Raw genomic sequence first — 21,478 nt, forward strand, 5'->3', positions numbered from 1 at the left:
ATACACAATATAAAGTTAAAAATTATATATCAGGGAATCAAATGATAGGATAATATCACAGAATTATAAAAAAGCTGATAACCATCTTACATGCAATACCTTGGAACATTTAATGTTATTCATACTATTGTACAAATCTTTTTCTATATCTAGTAAGCATAATATCTACAAATGAATATCAGGCCTAATCAAGGATAAAAAGTAGCTTAATCAATAGAATATGGAGTCCCATGGTGTACTAAAATAGTATCTAGTAACCTGTGTTGATTTTGCCTGAACATTGTAGAATGAGACATTTTCCCATTTGATTTTAGGATATGAAATTTAGAAATAGGACAAAGTGGCAATTTAGTCTCCCTTTACAACCACAAACTTTAACAGGAATAGTCTTCATGGTAGGAACTAGTATTTAAAAATTCATTTTGTTGATATATTTCAAGATTTTCTGTGTATGGTTTCACTTGTTTGAACATTATACAAATTACTGCTAAAGAATCATTTCATGACTCAACTCCTCAGGGAACCTTTTTCTTTTAGGCCAAGCACTCTTAGAGAGCAAGCCCCCAGGGCTTCAGGCTGGAAATTTTGACTACTAATCCAGCTAGCCTTCTGACCATTTTCAAGGTAAGGAGGTTCAGGTTCTTCTGGTAAGGAGGTCAACTCCAGAGGCAGGATATTGTTCTGTTCCCCATGCTTCAGAGCTACTACATATGCTCTGTAGTCTTGCTGGTCTGATGTGGAGTTGTCTATGTGTATGTTTATGTGGAGATGAGGCCTTTGCTTAGACACAGAAAGAGGTATGTTTACTGTCACCAAGAAGGACAGAAAGGCATATACCTGATGATTGGGATAGGTAGAACAGGGGGCAAGAGGTTCAGGTGGTTGAGCTGGTGTCCATGCTGTGTTAGCTTGAAAACCATTTTTATGTGTCCAGAATGATAGTATTGATTGGATGGAAGAAATAAGCCCTCAGTCAGTCAAAGGTATGTTTGCCAAGTCAGGAGCTCAAGAAGCTGGTACAAGTCATCCTGGAGGATGGATTCCTGTGGAGAAACAGCAGTTACTACTGAAGTATGTGGGAGCTGAGAAATGGCATCCTTTGGGTGGTAGTGATTCAGACTGGATGAGAGTGCTTGAAATGCCTCAGGTCATCTCACTCTCTCCTGTCTTCTGAATACCATTTCATTCCATCTCTAGGCTATATCTGTATCTCCTCTCTCTGTCTCTGTCTCTGTCTCTTTCCCTTCGTCCCTCCCCTTCCCCATCCTCTGTGTATGTGTGTGTGTGTGTGTGTGTGTGTGTGTGTGTGTGTGTGTGTGTGTGTGTGGTGGGGGGCGGGGGAGGTGATGACCTTACAGGTAGAATTGGCTTTAGGAACCCAGAGAGGGGAAACTGCAGTAACAGTGGTTATGCTACCACTCTGCTTCCCGTGACGTGGCCTCCTCTCTTATTGTCTCCTTTCTGTCTGATTTCCTTAATGGCAGCATCCGGCCACTGGAGATGTCGCAGGGCAGCTAACAGTTGTGGAGAGGAAAAGAGCAAACGTGGTATCTACCTTTTCCTCCAGGGTTCCAAACGGCCAGGAATAGACTAGGGAAAAACCTAGGGATGAAGATAGGAGACAGAATGAAAGGGAGAAAATCTAGGTGCTTTTTTTCTTTTCCATGGAATTTCTCATTGGGATTCTCTCATCTTCTTAATCTCTAAAGGTTAAGTCCTGGATCTCAGTCCCAGGCAGCAGCTCTTTCCTATTTAGGAAAACATGCTGCTAACTCTTGTGAGACTCCCTTTTTCTGCTGTCCTGCATCTGAGAGACTTGTCAGGGGTACTATACAAATTACTTCCTAAAAAACCTCATAGGTTTTATTCTGCACACTATTTTCTATGTTCCTTGTATTTTGCTCATTGTTCATTTTTGAGGTTGCGTTCCTTTGTTTCCATCCTAGACAGCAGCCAGTTGGTACATTGCTGTTTTCTGAGTACTCCTCCATATCCCCTGAGTACCAAGTAAATGAAAACAGTTTCTCAGTTCACATGACAATAAATGTGCGTGTGCTTTTTTTTTTTAAACCAAGTAGTTTTTCCAGGTCTCTGAAAACACTATGTACATGGCCTACAATTTAATTCCAATACAATGCTAACTAAAGCTAGTAAAGGCTGCATGGTTTAAGGGCTCAGTGTCACAAGATTGCCCCCAGTGTCAGATTACAATCATACATGGTGAATCTTCGGGTTACTAACACTTCTCTCTGACTTGGAGACTAGTCACTGGTTTCTACAACCATTTTCATCTTCAGAAATGTGTCACAAATACTCAAAAGAAGCCATGGGAACCCTTTTTTCTTTTCTTTCTTTCTTTCCTTCCTTCCTTCCTTCCTTCCTTCCTTCCTTCCTTCCTTCCTTCTTTCTTTCTTTCTTTCTTTCTTTCTTTCTTTCTTCTTCATTTTTTTGTTTTTGTTTTTTCGAGACAGGATTTCTCCATGTAGTTTTGGTGCCTGTCCTGAATCTCGCTCTGTAGCCAGGCTGACCTCGAACTCAGAGAGATCCACCTGGTTCTGCCTCCTGAGTGCTGGGATTAAAGGTGTGCACCACCGCCGTCTGGCGCCATGAAAACCCTTTAATGTTACTAGTTTATAACAAAATATTCTAAAGTCTGTGAGTGCAAAGTAGATGAGGTGGTACTCGGGGCAGTGTCGAGAACAGTAGAAGAGACAGGAGATGGTGTCCCGAAGGAGTTGCAGTACCCTACCATTCAAGTACATGAATGCATTCACCAATCAGGAAACTTTCAGTTTCTATTCATTAAAACCACTAAAGAAGTCCAGTTATATAGACTAGATTAATTGAATAACTGACATCTGGTGATTAACTCAATCTCCAATTCCCATTGCTGTCCCTGAAAATTAGGGAATGTGGCTCAAAGTCCCAGCTTTCAAAGCATATCTTGTTTGTTTGTTTTTGTTATTGTTTTTGCTGGTGACCAGACCTGTCTTAATGCTACTTAGGAAGCTTAGTCACCATCATGTCATCAGCAAGTTTGAATACTTGAAAGATTTCAAGGCTCTTTTACTCTTAGAATCTCATTTATTATGGAGCAAGGAACTAAGGCCAAATGTTAAAACATGTTTATATTGTATCTGTTACTGAGGAAACTAAGACTTTATGAGTCTGTGCCAGGAGCTAGGGATGAAGATCCCTGCCTCCTCTCTTTATTTTTGACAGATAATAGTTGTCCATATTTATAGGGTACACTGTGATAATTCAATATATGCATACAATGTGTCATGATGAAATCAGAATAATTAACATTCCTATCTGTCCAAGCATTTGTTGTTATTCTTTACCTTCTGTTCAGCAGAATTCTTGTAATACTAGTGTTGAGGTTTTCCTCTCAAGACCTGTTTTTCCTTGTCCATGTCAGTGTGTTCTTTTTAGAGAAGATTGCAAGCATGGTGTGGCATAGTAAAGACTATTTGATCTCCATTCCTGGTTCTTGACACAGAGCTTAAAAAGCCTTGAAATTTCCTGACAAACAAGAGTAATAAGATGTCTTTGTTGTGTTGTAGGATGTGGACAGTACCCAGAAGGAGAGATCCTAGTATTAGAAGTTTGGAATTTGGGGCTGTGTCAAGGTCCAAGGAGGACTGAGTATTGAGTTCAATCACAGTGATGCTCAATAATGCTCCTAGAATGAGTCCCTCCCCGAATACTTAACTTTAGTTTGGTATGGAGTTTGCTTATTGTACTTGCTAGACAAGCATGAGAATTTGAGTTGATATTCCTAACATCCATGTAAAAAGCAGGCTATGTATGATGGCACAGACTTGTAAACCAAGAGCTGAGAGGCTGAAAGCAGAAGACCAAGACAGAAGGAACCCCAAGGCTTTCTGGCCAAACAATTTAGCCAATTGGTGAGTCACAGGTTTAGTGAAATATCATCTCTCCAGAAATAATGTGAAGAGCAATAGAGGAAGGTTCTCCATGTTGGCCTCTTGCCAAACATACTTGCAAATGATACGTGTAAATATACTTACCATAACCCCCACATACACACACGAAAAGTAAATTAAAAATTCTTCTTTTCAATGCTAAGTAGAGGTAACTGGTTCATAAATATACTGTTATGTAGGAAAGGAAGATACACCCTGACTCCATATGGAGTGGGCGTAAAAGCTGTGGTTAAGACCCTTCCACACCTTGTCCCATGTGAATTATTCCAGCAAATTATGAAACCCAATGTTGGAACCCCTACATTTATAACTTGTCAGTAGGAAGTATGGATGACTCTGAGAATTATGACTGGCATCTATCTCATTGAGTGATGGTGGTCACTTTGGTGACTGTGCTCTTCAATATCTGGGGTCTGACTCCAACTCTAGGTGATTGATTTTGAAGAGTTGATGTAAGAACAACTGTGTCCCTATTTACAGATTTAGAGGCCAACTCCAATAAAGCCAACATTTGATCCTATACACCTCAGATTAAGTTACAGTAGAGGAATAGCCTACCTGTGTAGTATACATAACATTACAATGTAGGACTTTGTGCCATTCACTTATAATTTGGATAATTTCTAAAGTTATCAATCTTATATTTTATCAGCACACATTCAGTCTGGAAATCTTGTCACTATTATATTAGTGTTTGTGGAACTTAAAATTTTAGTCTGGCAGGTTATGTCTAGGTTCCATAGCTACTGCCAAGCAAATATTTAACCCATTCATGCCTGTCAAATTTTTAATTATAGCCACATAACAGATGTGTGTATGCACATAAGTGCATGTGCTAATAGGGAAAAATAACAATCATGATTTTTGATCACTCCTTAGGTATTTGGAGAGGGCAGGATAATCTCCCAAGTTTTTTCCAGTTATGAACATTTTTAACTTTTAATCTCTAGTCCTCTCTCTTTTTTACTTGGAAGATAGTGTTACAATTTGGAAATAGAAAGATTGAGCTTTAAGAAAGGCTGGTGAACCTTGAAAACCTTGATAGAAAATTAGTTGAATTTTTTTATAAATGAGATCTCACTGAAGATTGTTGTTTTGAAATTAATGCAGAGTCAAGGACTGTCACCTGTGCTTCAAGAAGGCACACATCTCTTTTTTGTTTTTCTTTTTCACTTATTTCATTCATAACTAGAAAGTTGACAAATCTCTGATGATAGCATTTTAGGGCAGGTAATATCTGAACTGGTCCTGATGTTACATAAAATAGCCTATACTATTTATCCAAAAGGGTGAGAGAAGATAACTATATTAATGATATTTTAATTTTTTATCTAAGGGGAGGGATTTGATGGAGACATCTCATTTAGGGCTAAGTGTTCCAAGGTCTCTCACTCTGCATAATATCAGGTTGTGGGTCTCTGTATTTGTCCTCATCTACTGTAGGAGGAAGCTTCTCTGATGATGGCTGAGCAAGGCACTGTTTTATGAGTATAGCAGAATGTCATTAGGAGTCATTTTACCACTATATTTTTTCTTGTTTTGGACTAGTATTATTTGGTTTTGCCCTATGTCCCTGGGTTATCTAGTCTCTGGTTCTTGGTCATGAAAGTAGTGTCAGGTATGGGTTCCATCTTGTGGAGTAGGCCTTAGGTCAAATCACTTATTGCTTGGTTACTCCCACAGACTTTGTGACACCATTGCCCTATCATATCTTGCAGGCAGGACACCATTGTAAATTAAAGGTTTTGTAGCTGGCTTGGTGTTTATGTTTCTCTTTTGATAGCATGCAGAGTACTATCCTATACCAAAGACCAACCTGACATCTCCAGGTTACCTAAGTTGTGTAGCTATTGTCTTCAGCAATGGGGCCTTGCTGTCAGGTTGTAGAGAGCAACCTATAGTCTTGGCAACAGTCTGAGTTGTTTGGGTATATCCATGGTGACCGTTTGGACAACTCAATTAGATATAGCCCAATTCCAGTACTGGAAGCTTTGTTTGGTGACAAAAGATGGCCAGTTGGTACTCTGTCTTCCCTATGATTTGGCTATTTCATTTAGATCACATTCATATATGTATGTATTTCCAGGAAGTTTACTGTATTAGGTTTCCATACTACCCCTCAAATACCCCTTAATGTTAGCTCTTTTCCTGCATTCCCTCCCACAACCCTTTGTATCCTCCTTGTCTCTACTTGATCCTTCCATTCCTGTCCCTACTTTCATCCATATCTAGCTATTCTATTTCCCTTTCCTAAAGAGAGATATCTGTTCCTTCTACTCCATTACTCTATACTTACCCTCTGCAGTTCTATGGATAAAGATTCTTAAATATGGCCCACTTAATCAACTAAGCAGGGCTCACATGGACTCACAGAGACTAAAACAGCAAGCATGGGGCCTGCATGGATCTACACCAGTGTCTATGTTATAGTTGTGTAGCTTAGTCTTCTTGTGGGACTCCTAACAGTGGGAGTGGGTGTGTCTCTGTCTCTTTTGCCTGCTCTTGGGACTCTTTTCCTCCTGTTGAGTTGCTTTCCCCAGCCTTATTATGAGGGTTTTTACTTTGTCTTATTGTTTCTTGTTTTGTCCAGTTTGACTGTTGTCTCTTGGAGGCCTGCTGGTTTTTGAAGAGGAAACAGGAGGAGTGGATCTGGGGGAAAGCAGAGGTGGTAGGGAGCTGGGAAGAGCAGAGAGAAGGGAAACTGTGGTTGGTATGTATTGTATGAGAGAAGAATCTATTATCAATAATAAAAAGATTCTGTGTATAAATGAGATCATGTAGTATTTCTGTGCTTTGTTTTTCTTAATATAGTGGATACCAGGTTCTTTTAATGTATTATAATAGAATTTCATTATTTTAAACACTGAATAGTATTTCTTTCTGTATATATGATATTTTCCTTATCTAGTTATCCATTGATGGACATGTACTTTGATTTGTTGTATTAGCTCTTGTAAATAATACTGCTCAATAAATAATTAACTTACAGACTTAGATGTATACCAGAGGTGGGATTATTGGCTCGCATGGTATTTTCTTAACCTACCCTTTTTGCATAATTAATAACACTTATTATCTTTTTCAAATAGCCATTCTGACTAGAATCATGATGTGCAGGTTGATTTTTGTCAACTTGACACAAACATTGACATATTTGGGGAAATGAAACTCAATTGAGAAAATATCTCCATTAGATTGCCTGTAGATCACTTTCATGGTTAGTGACTGATATAGTCTTTAATCTATTTTAAGTTGATTTTGTTTTGTATCTGGCAAGAAATGAGGATCTAGTTTCATTTTTTCTGCAGGTGGATATGTGATTTTCCCAGCACCCAAATTGAAAAGATTGTCATTCTTTTAAAATGAAATTTTAATTGCCTCCCTCTCTCTCTCTCTTCTCTCTCTCTCTCTCTCTCTCTCTCTCTCTCTCTCTCTCTCTCTCTCTGTGTGTGTGTGTGTGTGTGTGTGTGTGTGTGTGTGTGTGATTTTTGAAGGAGGTTCACATGGAACTTTCAGGAGTCAGATTTTCTTTCCATCATGTGGATCCTGGGGATTGTTGAGGAATACATTGTAAAGATGTGTCTTTGCCTAAGGCGCATTCTGATTGGTTTAATGAAGAGCTGAACGGCCAATAGCTAGACAGGTTAGTATAGGCCGGAATTCTGGGCAGAGAGAAAACTCTGGGAAAAAGAAAGGTGGATTCTCTAGTGAGATGCCAGGGAGACACTGAAGAGGTCGGACATACTGTGCAGAGTATTCAGCCACATGGCAGAATATAGATTAATAAAATCTGGTTAAATTAAGTTATAAGAGCTAGTGGGACAATCCTAAACTAAGGCCAGGCTTTCATAGTTAATAATAAGTCTCCATGTCATTGTTTGTGGACTGGCGGTCCACAGAAAGTCCGACAAGAATGCTTGCTACAGTTGTCAGTTTGTCAATAAGTGCCTTTGCCTGCTGAGCTGTCTTGCCTGCCCCTGTGTTCTTTCTCTATTGTGTATTCTTAGCACCTTTGTAAAAATTCAGTTGGCTATAGATGCACCAATTTCATTCTAGACTTTTTAATCCAGTCCATGTGTCTGCTTTGATGCCAATATCATGTAATTTTGGTAACTGCAGGTTTGTAGTCTGTTTTAGCTCAGGTAGTGAGATGACTCCAGCTTTGTTCTTTTTGTGCTGTTTGGCTTCAGCTAACAATTTCTTTTGTTGCTTTTTATAAATTTATTTTTGTATATTTTAATTAAAATATAATTTTATCACTTTGTACCTTTTCTTTGTTTCCTTCAGTCCCTCATAAGTTTCCTCCCTCCAACTCCTACCATATTCCCACACTGTCAAATTGATAGCCTCTTCTTCACTGATTATTATTATTAGTGTGTGTATGTTTGTGTTTATCTGTGCACATATACATGTATAATATATAAATACATCTCACTGGTTATGTTTTTGCTTATTGTGTGTATATGGCTTCAGGGCTGACCACTTTTTATTGGATGGTCAATTACTTAGCTCATGTCCGGGAGAGGCTAATTCTCCCTCTCTCAGCAGTCATTATCATGTCTGTAGTTCCTTGTCCCATGACATGATCTTGTGAGATTTTCCCCCATCTGCCTTAGCATGTCTGTTGGTATTGCCATTCTTCAGATCTTGTTCATGCATCCATTTCTATTGGAGACTTCCTGGTACTCTGGTTTTAAAAATCTTTCATCTCCCTCTTCTATGATGTTTCCTGAACCATAGATGAAGGAACTGTGATGTACACACACACACACACACGCACGCACGCACGCACGCACGCACGCACATGCACACGCACATGCACACGCACACTGAGGTGAAACTCCCCAGGATTCATTGATCTCTGCATGTGTCCAGTTGTGGCTTTCTGTGATAGTTTCCATTTGCTGAAAAGAGAAGCTTCTTTGATGAGGGTGGTAGCTACATTTATTTAGTTTCTGTGGTTACTCCATGTTATATACTCATTCATGAAAATTTGGAGCTAGAAACTGCAGATTAGAGAGAATATGTAATATCTGTCTTTCTGGATCTGAGTTACTTCATTCAATACAATATTTTCTAGGTCTATGCATTTACCTACAAATTTCATTTTTCTTTATAACTGCATAGTGTTCCATTGTATTCACATCTTCATTATCCATTAATCTATTGAAGTACATTTAGGTTGCTTCCATTTCCTAGTTATTTGATTAGGATGGCAATAAGCATGGCTGAGCAATTATCTGTGGAGTGGGATTTTGAGTCCTTTGGACATATGCCAAGGAGTGATACAGCTGGGTCATATGGTAGATTTATTTTCAGTTTTTGGAGAATTCTCCATACTGGTTTCCAGAGTGGCTGCCGCAACGTGCATTCCCACCAACAATGAATGAGGTTCTCTTTTCTCACAACTGAGCCAACATTTGTTGGCATTTCTTTTGTTTATCCTGGCCATTCTGACTGGGGTAAAAGTAAACAGCAAAGTTGCATTTCCCTAATTTCTAAGGATGATGAACAATTCTGAGGTATTTCTTAGCCCTTATTTTATTTCTTCTTCTTTGTTTAGATCCTTAGCCCATTTTTAATCAAGTCATTTATTTCATTGACATTTTTGTGAGTTCTTCGTATAATCTGGATATTAATCCTTGATCAGATGTATAGCTGGGAAAGATATCTCACATTCTGTGTGTTTCTTCTTCACACTATTGATTGATTGTTTCCTTATGAGTTTTCCTCGTCTCAATTGTTGGCCTCAATCCTTTGACAAATGGAGTCCTATTCAGAAAGTCTCTTCCTAACTTAAATCTTGTAGGAGACTGCCTGTATTTTCTTCCAGCAGTTTTAACATTTCAGGTTGCAGATTGAGGTCTTTTATTCACTTGGAGGTAATTTTTGTTCAGGGTAATAGATATGGGTCTAATTTCATTTTTCTGCCTATGCACATCCAGTTTTCCCTGCATCACTTGTTGAAGGTGATAATGTTTCTTCAGTGTACATTTTATTGCTTCTTTGTCAAATATCAGGTAGCTGTAGGTTTAGTACTCATGTTTGGGTCTTCTGTTTTGTTTCATTGCTTTACAACTCTGTTTTATTTTTATTTTTTGTTTTTTGCCCATATCATGTTGTGTTTATTGCTACAGCTCTATAATATATCTTGAAGTCTGGAATGGCAATCCCTCCAATACTGTTCTTTTTGTTCAAGATTGTTTTGGCTATCCAGGGTCTTTTGTGATTCAATATTAATTTTAGCATAGATTTTTTTTCTATTTCTGTGAAGGCTGAGATGGGGATTATTACTGGGATTGCATTGACTTTTAAATGCCTTTTGTTTGAATGTTCATTTTCATATTTTCTCCCCTCCCTGTTCTCCCCTCTTGCTAGTTTCCTTCCTCTTCCGTCTCACTTCCACTTTCCCATCATATATAAAAATGGCTTTATCAGCCCTTGGTCATCATTGATGTTAGGTAGCATGACTGTATTACAGCCCTAACTCCTGGTGACTGTTTTATATAGGGAGCAAACCTGCACTTTGACCTAGACTCCAGTTTGACATTTGAGGTTAGGGAATACACCCCGTACTTCAGCCCAGCTGTGGTACACCATTAGATATTAGGGGCTGTGCCCATAGTCAGGTCCCAACTCCCCATTACCATTTGAGGTTTGGTGGCCCCCATTTGAGGCATGATGTGCCTCCACCCCACATCATCCTATGAGGTCAGAGGGTCATCCAAGAATCTGACCCCAAAACCAGTCTTTACCCACTGCTTCCTTATTTATGTAATACCCAAGGTCAATGTAGCAACCTATGTAGCTGGTCCCTCACCATCCATGCCTCCCCCTACCATCTTGTATTATCTTTATATCCTTCAAAACATACAAGCTATCCTACTTTATAGTCTCTAGCACTCAACCTCCCAAGAGATGTGATGGCTTTACATTATGCGAATGCAAATCTTTGCTTTTTTCTTTGCAGTGTACCTTTAAACAGAACTCTCATATATTCCCCCTATGTGTTTTTAATTAGTTTCTATCATTGTTCCTAAGTATGTCCCATTCCTTTGTATCCTGTCAAGCAATCTAATCACTAATCCCACTATGATTTCTTTCTTCTTTCCCTGAATTTTCTCCACTCATATCCACAATAATTAATATACTACTACAAATTATTAGTGTTATATATGTGTGCGTGTGCGTGTAATATATATATATATATACATATATATGTGTGTGTGTGTATATATATATATATATATATATATATATATATATATATATATATATATATTGCTACACACTGTTGGTGTCCCTTTATTTTCCCAATTAAGACTTAATAAAGAACCTTTTTGTAGTCAACTGATTCTCAGTGTTCATGGTGTATTTACTACTGGTCAGTGAATATAGTTACAAAAAGTAGTCACGTCACAGTGGGGGTCTGAGGATACAGCCTGGTTCCCTGAATAGCAGTTTAAAAGAGGAAAACATCACCTCAACTCTACTCAACTCTAGTCTCTCCTGAGCACTTCAGATACTTCCACTAAAAATAAAAGGTGACCTGAATTAAGCAACACCAAAATGCTCTGCTCTAATGCTGACCAGTGCTCTAATCCCAGATGAGCAGATCTCAGTGCAAAAACTCAAGACAACTGGTCTCCTCCAAAAATAACTAATCCTACAGTAATGGCTCCAGTGAAAATAATCTAAACAAAAATTCCAGACACACAGTTTAAAGAGGCAATAAGAAATATTTTCAAACAACTCAAAGAGGAAACTAAATATATTCCAAGAGAACATAAACAAATAGCTAGATGACAAGAGGAAATCAATTCGGGATGTAGATATAAAATTCAGTAAAGAGATAGAAATGCTAAAGACAAAACTAAACTGGATTGATGTTGGAAATGAAAAATATAGCAAGAGGAGGTGGAGATGAGAAATGGGAGTGGTGGTGGTAGATATGATCTAAATGCCCTGCATTCATATATGAAATTATCAAATAATAAAATTGAAATGTTCAATAGAGAACCTAATGAATATAATGGGTCATAAGAAGGATAGAATTGTGGTGGTGAAGACACAGTAGTGGGGTTGGAGGTAGGCTCAGTCAAAGTCAGTGAAATATGAATGGAACATGCAAGATCTCTAGGATATCATGAAAAGACAAAAAATATTAATTATAGGCATACAAGAAGGAGAAGAATTTCAAGTCAAAGAAACAAGAAATACTCTCCATAAAATCATAGAAGTTAATCCCCCAAATCTAGAGAAAGATTCCCATCCAGATAAAAACAAAAGTCTTATAGAATGCCAAATAGATAGGACCAGAAAGAAAATCCCCATGCCATATCTAAATCCCCATGCCATAGCTGAAAAATTCAATATACAGAACAAAACAAGTGTATTGAAAGCTGCAAAAGAGAAGAGCCAAGTCACATATAAAGACAGGCCCCTAAGATTAAATGCTGACTTTTCAATGGAAACCTTAAAAGCCAGAAGGGCTTGGAAAGATACAATTCAATTTCTGAAAAATCAGAACTACCAATCTAATCTTATATGCCTGGAAAAACTATCTACTGTAATTGATGTAGAAAGAAAATTTTCTGTGAAAGTGCAGGCTAGAGGATTTTATGACCACCGTGCCAGCCCTATAGAGGATACTCAAAAGAATATTTCAGAATTAAGAGGAAAATAAACATACCTAAAGAGCTATAGAGAAGCTAGTAAACAGATTAAGATAATGGTTAAACAAAAGATGACTGAACTGGAGAGATAGCTCAGCAGTTAAGGGCATGTAGTTCTCTTGCAAAGAACTGGGATTCAGATCCTAGCACCTAAATCAGATGGTCACAGGTACCTTAAAGTCTAGATCCAGGGGATCCTATGCATTTTCTGGCTTTTGAGGGTATAAGACCACATAGAGGCATACATATACACAAATTAAAAATATGAAACTCCCAAAACTTCAAAATTAACAAAATGAAAGAACTTAATATTCACCTTTCAATAATGACTGAGTATTAATGGTCCTAATTCTCTCAAACAAAAGACACAGGCTAGCAAATTGTGTTACAAAAATAAGATCTGTCATTTTTCAGTCTTGTTCCTCTGGGCATAAGGATAAGTATTTAGAATGCAGTTAGAAGTTATCCTAAAGAAAGGAGTGTTTGCCAGTTGGTTAAATACTTCTTTGGTGTTTTCGTACTTTTAAGCAGACATACTCGCTCTTCCCTCATGTGCCTATAGAATGTGGGCATAGTTTTGGTATAGTACTTACTATGCAGTATTGCTGTTTGTAAAATGTGTTGGTTTCTCTCAGGAGACCATGAGCTCTTGAAGGTAGGGACTTTACTGGTTCTAATTCAGCTAGTCAGTGTGTAAATTATACTTCTTTCATTTAAAAAATAAGAAAGAAGTTATACTGGGTTAGAAAAAATGATCTTCATAGGTTGCTACGGGCTGCAGGAATGTATTACAAGAACTCAGCTGGTTATGGCAAAGCCACTACCTGAATGGATCAAGGAATTCATTCATAGGAAGCCAAATTCCAAGGAGCTTTTGATGTTATTTGGCTTGTTATATATCAGCTGTCTTCTGTTACAAAAATCATGTGTGTCTTCATAGCTTTCCCAATTGATCTTTTTCCTAAGAATTGCTAACAGTGTGGACTGATCACTCTCTGGACATACATATTCAAGGTATTTGGAGAACAGCCTCAGGAATGACTTCTTTCCCTCAGGCCCATCCATTTATTCTCTTTTCAGTGTTGGAATCAGATATCTTCCTTAGCCACATTCAAGGAATAACAGGAATAACAGTCCAAACCACCACATAATAAGTCTCCTGAAATTAAGGTAAATTCCACACAGCTTAGGTCAGGTGGATCTTAAATAGTAGCTTTGCACAATTAGCTCAGACCCTCCTTTTCTTGCAGCCTTACTAACTTTATAGACCTCTAACTACTTACCTAACCACTTATAGGAATATTTAGATAACCTTGTGCACTGACAGCTATGTTCAGCCAGAGCTCCCAATTCAAGCCTCCCTGTAATTATCATCATTGGCAGCATCCGTCCAGGTCCATCCCCAGAGAGAGGAAAGTACCTTATCAGAGATACCTCAATAGTCTCTAGAACAGACTTAAGTGGCCAGGCTACCTGTTTGAGAAGGCCTGGTGGATGTGCCAATTAAGCTTAATTTTCTCCTTTCCAAAGTCTTATCTCTAGCTTTAGATCCACCCTTAACAATTAACTCAGAACTAAAGGGTTCCAAGTTACAGGTACATCTATCTGTGATGGAAGTTGCCTAGCCAAATTGCCTAGTGAAAGAGCACACTTGCCAGAAACTGTGGGAACAGAGAGAGCTTGGAAAGATAAGGGTCAAAGGGATAAAAAGGCAGTTTTATTTCCAGAGAAGGACTTAGAGGTATAAGGAGACAGAGAGGAAGATAGGAGTGGAGAACTTGAGGACGGAGAACTGAGAGGGATAAGGAGGATTTTGACCAGAGAGAATGTGTGAATGAGATGGAAGATGAGGAAGAGCCAGATGGGGAAGTACTAGCTGGGTAAGAACGAGATGAGAAGGACCTAGATGAGGCAGAATTAAGACAGGAGAATTAAGATAGAACTTAGAGCAGTAGATAAAGGTAGAGAGAAATCAGGCAAGAAAGGAGCTAGGCATGAGAAAAGAATTGAAGCTGTGTAAATAGGATGTTATGCCAGAGGAATTAAAGCAAGTGGACTGTAGAGCTTGGTGTGCTGAGATTCATTTCCCGAAAATAATTCTCACCGTTCATAGTTTTCTCTTCCGAGTCCCTGGGAAGTATAATATTAAGGCTGGTCCTTTTAATATTATACAAGAGTAGGTTCTTCTCTAGGTTTACACTACCAGGCACGAGCTACTTTCTCTTAAGCAGGGCTAAGTCCAATTAGAAAGTTGTTGGCTATCTTTCAAGATGTGTGTTCCACTATTGCACACTTGGGGATATCTTGGTCTTCTGGTAATTGTTGTGGTTCCTAGGTGTTACAACTCGGTAGGGCTGTTGATTGTTTTCCTTTGTTGGCATTGGCAGTGCACAGCACCTTTGGAGACTATGCAAGCAAGTCTTCAAGAAGGAAGCCTCCAGGTCAGATACAGCTTAGTTCCTCCAAGTCCTGTTTGAAGTGTATGGTGTCTTCAGAAATCGGGTTTTGTCTTCAGGTTCAGGGCAATTGCAATAGCCTCTGTTGCTTGGGAATCTCGTGAAACCCCTTGACTAACAACTCGAAGGGAAGTTTTCCATGCCTAGCGGTGGGGATTTTGTTAAATGGTCTATGGTTTTTTTAGGGGAAGCCTTATCACTCCAACTGTCATACCTGCATGCAATCTCTCTCTCTCTCTCTCTCTCTCTCTCTCTCTCTCTCTCTCTCTCTCTCTCTCCCTCCCTCTCCCTCCCTCTCCCTCTCCCTCTCCCTCCTCCCTCTCTGTATACACTTAAATATTACATATATATTAAATAAATATATGGCATTTCAAACATCCTCAGTATTATTTATCTCGACTTCCTCTCCCTCTGTATTGCCCTCCCTCCCTTTTCCCCAGTTAAAGCCCCCCCATTTTCCCATTTATCCATTCATAGTACCTGTGCCTACCCCTCTCCCTAGAGGACCCCATCTCCATGGTCCCTTTTCACTTTCCTGGTTTCTGCAGTTACGCCTGGTTATATATTGATGTCTAAAAATGCTGAGCTAGGATCCCTAAATGAGAGACAACATGCAGTGTTTGTCTTTCTTTGTCTGAGTAACCTCACTCAATTTAATACTTTCTAGTTCCACCTACTTATGTATGAATTTTATGATTTCATTTTTCTATATAGATGACTAGAATTCCATTGTGTATGTGTGCCATATTTTCTACTTCCACCAGTTCCAGTGTTTCTGGTTTCACTTTGGAGTCTTTGGTCCATTTGGAGTTTATGTTTGGGCAGGTTGAAAAATGTACTTCTATTTTAATTCTTCTGCATATGGACATCTAATGTCCCTAGTACTGTTTGTTGCTGTCTTTCCTCCAGGGTGTATATTGATAGCTTTGTCAAATATCAGAGAGCTAGAGTTACATATACTCGTTTGAGACTTTTATCCTATCCACCGATCTCTATCTGTTTTATGCCACTATCAGGATGTTTTTATTATTATAGTTCTGTAACCTGTCTTCAAATCCAGCATGGCAATCCTTCCAGCACTGTGCTTTTTGCTCAGGATTGCTTTTGCTATCAAGGGTTTTTTGCAGTTGTTTATTAATTTTAGAATTTTTTTCTATTTCTGTAAAGAACGTTGTGGGAATTTTGATTTGGGGTTGCGTGAATATGTAAGTTGCCTTTGGTAGGATAGTCATTCTCACAGTGTTAATTCTACAAATTCATGAACATGGGAAGTTCTTTCATCCTCTAGAGGCTTTTTCAATCTCCTTCTTCAAATATTTCAAGGTTTCAATGTAGCAGTCTTCCACCCCTTGTTTAGGACTCTTTTTAAAGTCAGTTTTGAGTGGCAAGTTTCTATGCTTCCTGTCTCATCACATTTGCTACTGGCATATAGAAAGGCTACTGAATTTTAAAGTTGATTTTGTAATCTGCCACATTTCTGAAGTGTTGATCATTTCTAAAAAGTTTTCTGGCAGAATTTTGGGGATATCATGTGTTAGAACATGTCATCTGCAAATAGGGATAATTCCATTTCTTTCCCTATTTATTTGTATGTCTTTAATTTCCTTCTGTTGTCTGACGGCTCCAGCCAGTGCTGCTTCATTCACTGTATTGAGAAGGAGAGATGATAATGGACAGCCGTGTCTCACTTTTGATTCTAATGGAATGTATTTGACTTGTTTTGTTTTTTTCCCAATGAGGATGAATGTTGGCTTTGGGTTTGTCATATCTAGCCCATTTGTATGTTTTATTGCATTTAATGACTTTTGTATTTTGAACCATCCTTGCATCTCTGAGATAAAGCCAATTTGATCCTGGTGGATGATCTTTTTGATTATTTCTCTATTCAATTTGCAAGTATTTTATTGAGGATTTTTGTATATATGCTCATCAAGGATACGGGCTTTAGCATTGTTGTTATGTCTTTACTGGATTTAGTATTAGACTAATACTGGCTTCTTAGAGGGAACTTTGAAAAATACCTTCTATTCCTAATTTTCCTGAATAATTTAAGAAGTATTAATCCTGCTGTGAGTCCCTTTGGCCTGGATTTGTTTTGTTTGGTTTTTTTGAGGTTTTTTTTTTTTTTTTTGGAAGGAATTTAAATTACTGTTTCAATTTTCTCTTTCCTTGTGTCTGTTTAAGTTCTTTCTTTTTTAGACTTTTCTTTTATCTATTCTAAACAAGCTAACTAACATACAGAAAGAAACGGAAAAAAGTCTGGGCATGGAAGCTGTAGTGTGACACAGTGAGTCACATAGTATACACTCTATTTAGTCCATATATCTTAACTGTTGCAATGAGTCATTGGCCTCATTCAAAATCTTTGGCTGCTACTACATCCTCCATACTGGGCCCTCACTGGGACTCCTCTTTGATATCCTGTTGTTGCCCTGTGTCATGGAGATCCTGTAGCTTTGGATCTGCAGGTCCAGCCCCTTGAAGTGCTCCAGCAGTTCATAGATGAGGTGGATGTTGGGATGGACCAACTCATAGCCCTGGTTCTGGGCCTAGGTGGTAGTTGGGTTGGTCAGCCTGCTAGCTTTCCCTCTTGACACCACCAGTCCAAGCTCTCCACCATTGCCCCAGTTAGCTGACCCACAGCAACAGACAGCAAGGAGAAGGAAGGGCCCTTGTTCTCCTGCTCTCCTGCTTTGGGGGCTGGCTCACCCACACCCACATCCATACCACCAGGGCCAGCTCTACTGTTTTGCCCAGGCAAAGTGCAGGGCTGCTGCAGTTGGTGAGGTGCAGAGCCAGCTCTCTGGCTCCTGTGCCTCCAAGGCCAGCTCTACGGGCAAGGAGTGTGTGTGTGGGGGAGCAACTTTCTCTTACCCATGCCACCGCATGGCAGATGAGGGGTGGGGTCATCTCTCCTGCTCTCACACCCTCAGGGTCAACTCACCTGCATCTGGGCCAACAAGGTCAGCTCTACTTTGCCCAGGTGAAGTATAGGGCCCACTCTCCCAAGTGCTGCAGCCAGTGAGAGGCAAGGCCAGCTCTCCCACTCACTGCAGATGGTGAGGGGCAGGGGATGGAGGGCAGATGAGGGGCGGGGTTAGATCTCTCCCACACTTAGGGCCAGATCTCCTGTGCTCCTGTCAACAGGGTCAGTTCTAGTGTTAAATTACTCAAGCGAGGGGCAAGGCCTGTTCTTCCATGTGCTGTACCTGGTGAGGAGCAGGGTCAACCCTCCCATTTTTGTGGCCTCAGGATCAGCTTTCCTGCCTGCAGTTAGGTGTTGAGAGGCAAGGAGTCCACAATTTAAGTTCTTGATCTCTTCTTGGTTTAACCTCAGTGGTTTGGATAAATCTAGAAATTAATCCATTTCTTTTGGATTTTCTAACTAAATGAGTATAGTTGTTTTTTTTTTTTTTAAGTATTCCCTTGTAATATTCTAAATTTATTTGGTGTCTGTTATACTGTTTTCCGGTTTATCTCTGGTTCTGTTAATTTGGGTCAATTCTTTCTTTTGGTTAATAGGGCCAGTGATCTGTCAATCTTGTTCATCTTCTCAGAGATTCAGCTCTTAGATTTGTTATTTCTCTGTAGTGTTTTATTTTTCATTATTTCTTATCCTTTACTGGATTTGGGTTTGTTTTGTTTTCATTTTTCCAAATTCTTGGAGGTTTGTCATTAAGTCATTTGCGCTATTTCTGATTTTTTAATATAGGTGCTTAGAACTATAAATTTTCTCCTTAGGATTGCTTTTAATGTGTTCCAGAGGTTTTGTTGTGTTGTGTTGTGTTGCCACATTTTCATTTAATCTCAGGAAATTTTCAATTTCCTTCTTGATTTCTTCTTCATTATTAAGTTAAGTGTCACTTAATCTTCAGGAGTCTGTGTAATTACTAGATTCATTTGCTGTTCATGAACTTCATTGCATTCCGGTCATCTGAATTTCTTGAGAATTGTTTTGTGGGGGGTTGGGGATTTAGCTCAGTGGTAGAGCACTTGTCTAACAAGCGCAAGGCCCTGGGTTCGGTCCTCAGCTCTGGAAAAAAAATTGCAAAGGAGAATTGTTTTGTATTCCAGAATGTGGTCTTATTTTAGAGCAGTTTCCATGGGTCACTGAGTAGAATGTATATCAATATTCTGTTGATACTTTTTAGAGTCATTTGATGTATGATATCATTGAATTCTACTGTTTATTTTTTGTGCAGGTGACTTATCTATGGAAAAAATGAGATATTGGAGTCACATACTATAAGTGAGGTAGACACACTCCGTGTATTTAATTCCAATAGTGTGATTTTTATGAAATTATGTACACCAGAATTTGTTGTATGTATATATGTTTAGGATTGTAATATCTTCTTGGCTAATTGTTTGTTCCCTTGGTTAAAATGATGTGTTCTTCTTTATCTCTTTTGATTTGTTTTAGTCTGAATTCCATTTTGTGAGATATTAAAATTAGTGACACCAGCTTGCTTCCTGGTTCCATTTGCTTGGAATTCTTTTTTCATCCTTTTGCTTTAATGTGGTGTCCTATCCTAGTTTCTTGTAGGTGGCAAAAGCTTGAGTTTCTTGTAGACAACAAGATGATTTTGTTTCTTAATTCATTTAAGTAACCTGTGTACTTTGATTGATGAGTTGAGGCCACTAATATTTTTAAAGTTATTATTGAAAAGTGCATGTTAATTGCATTCATTTTTGGGGAGGGTCTACTTTTTTCTTTATTATTATGTGTTTTAAATTTTATACATCAGCCAGGGGTTCCCCTGTCCTCCCCCCCCCCCACCTTCCCCCCAGCCCCTCCCCTCCATTCCCATGTCCTCCAGGATCAAGGAACCCCTGGGGATTCATTTAAGCCTGGTGGATTCAGTACAGGCAGGTCCTGTCACCTCCTTCCAGACTGAGCAAAGTGTCCCTGTGTAAGCCCAAGGTTTCAAACAGCCAGCTCAGGTGGAGCTCCAGGTGTCCAACTGTGGAGAAAGAGGAGGGTCTGCAAGAGCGTGAATTGTTGAATCCAAGATTGCAAAAAGCACAGGGACAAATAACCAAACGAATGGAAGCACACGAATTATGAACCAAAGGCTGTGGAGCCCCCAGATGGATAAGTGAGACAATTGAATAGCTTGATCTGCTTGGGAGGAACCCAGTCTGTGGGACCAGGATCTGTCCTTAGTGCATTCATTTTTTTTAAATTTTTGTAGTTGTTTCTTGTTTGTGTTTTTAGTCATACTTTGTGTCTCAGTACTTAGGACTAAGTTTATTTTCTTCCTATAGTTTCTTGGCTATGTTTATTTCTGTCTTCTCCCTGAAGCATTGCTTCCAGTATTCTCTATAGGGCTAGTTTGGTGAACATATTTTTTTTTTTTTAGCATATTTACATCATGGAAAGATTGTCTCTGTCCTTCAACTACAGCAGATAGTTTTGCTTGGTAAAGTAGTCTAAGCTGACATCAGTGGCCTTTTAGGACTTGGAGTACATTGCTCCAAGCTCCTCTGGCTGTAAAATTTTCCATTGAGAAACAAGCTGGTTTGGGGATGGGTTTTCCTTCATATGTGACTATGGCTCTTCTCTTGCAGCTCTCATGTCCTCTATTTATAGATTCTGTATTAGTGTGGTAACTGTAATATGCCACTGGAATTTATTACCTGGTCCTGTCTAGCTGGTGCTCTGTGTGCTTCTTGTATCTGTTTGGGTATGTCGTTAATTTGGGGATTTTTATTCCATGAGCCTTCTGAAGATCTGGTCCATGCCTTTGGCCCAGGATTCTTCTCCTTTATGCTCACAATTCAGAAATCTTGTCTTTTCAAGGTTTCTTATAGTTCCTGGGAGTTTTCTCTCTGGGATTTGTTCGTTTGTTCATTTTATTTGCTTTATTAGTTCAGTTCCTCTACTTCTTCTTCAAGGCTTGATAGTCTTTTTTGTGTATTATCTATTTACTTTTCATAACAATAGTTTCAGGTAAGCCTATTCCCCCACATACCAAAACAAATAAAAATAAAATGAAGACGCAGAATTTGAGGCACAGCTAGTGAATGACAAAAGCTGAATTTGACAATGGCAGTCTTGCTGAGAGTAAGAACATATATTGTACAAGCCATGAATTCTCATTTTTTATTTATTCTTCTCTCATATATTACATCCCCACTGAAGTTTCTCCTCCCCTCTCTCTTCCAAGCCCCAGCCACCTCCCCTCTCCTCCTGATCGACTCCTCCTCCTCCTTTCTCTTCATAAAAGGGCAGGCTTCCCCAGGAATATCAACCAAACACGGATTGTCAATCTATAATAAAACTAGAGTGCTCGCTTTGGCAGCACATATACTAAAAATTGGAATGATACAGAGAAGATTAGCATGGCCCCTGTGCAAGGATGACACGCAAATTCGTGAAGCGTTCCATATGTTT

At 39.0% G+C, this 21,478-nt stretch overlaps 1 non-coding gene across 1 annotated transcript; it reads left to right on the top strand.

The window, feature by feature from the left end:
- Positions 1-21,370: 21,370 nt before the first annotated feature.
- LOC118574956 lies at positions 21,371-21,478 on the top strand. The gene has a single exon (XR_004943819.1). It is a non-coding gene; the product is annotated as a U6 spliceosomal RNA (small nuclear RNA).

The sequence above is a fragment of the Onychomys torridus genome, chromosome X (assembly GCF_903995425.1).
Source record: "Onychomys torridus chromosome X, mOncTor1.1, whole genome shotgun sequence".
Taxonomy (NCBI): domain Eukaryota; kingdom Metazoa; phylum Chordata; class Mammalia; order Rodentia; family Cricetidae; genus Onychomys; species Onychomys torridus.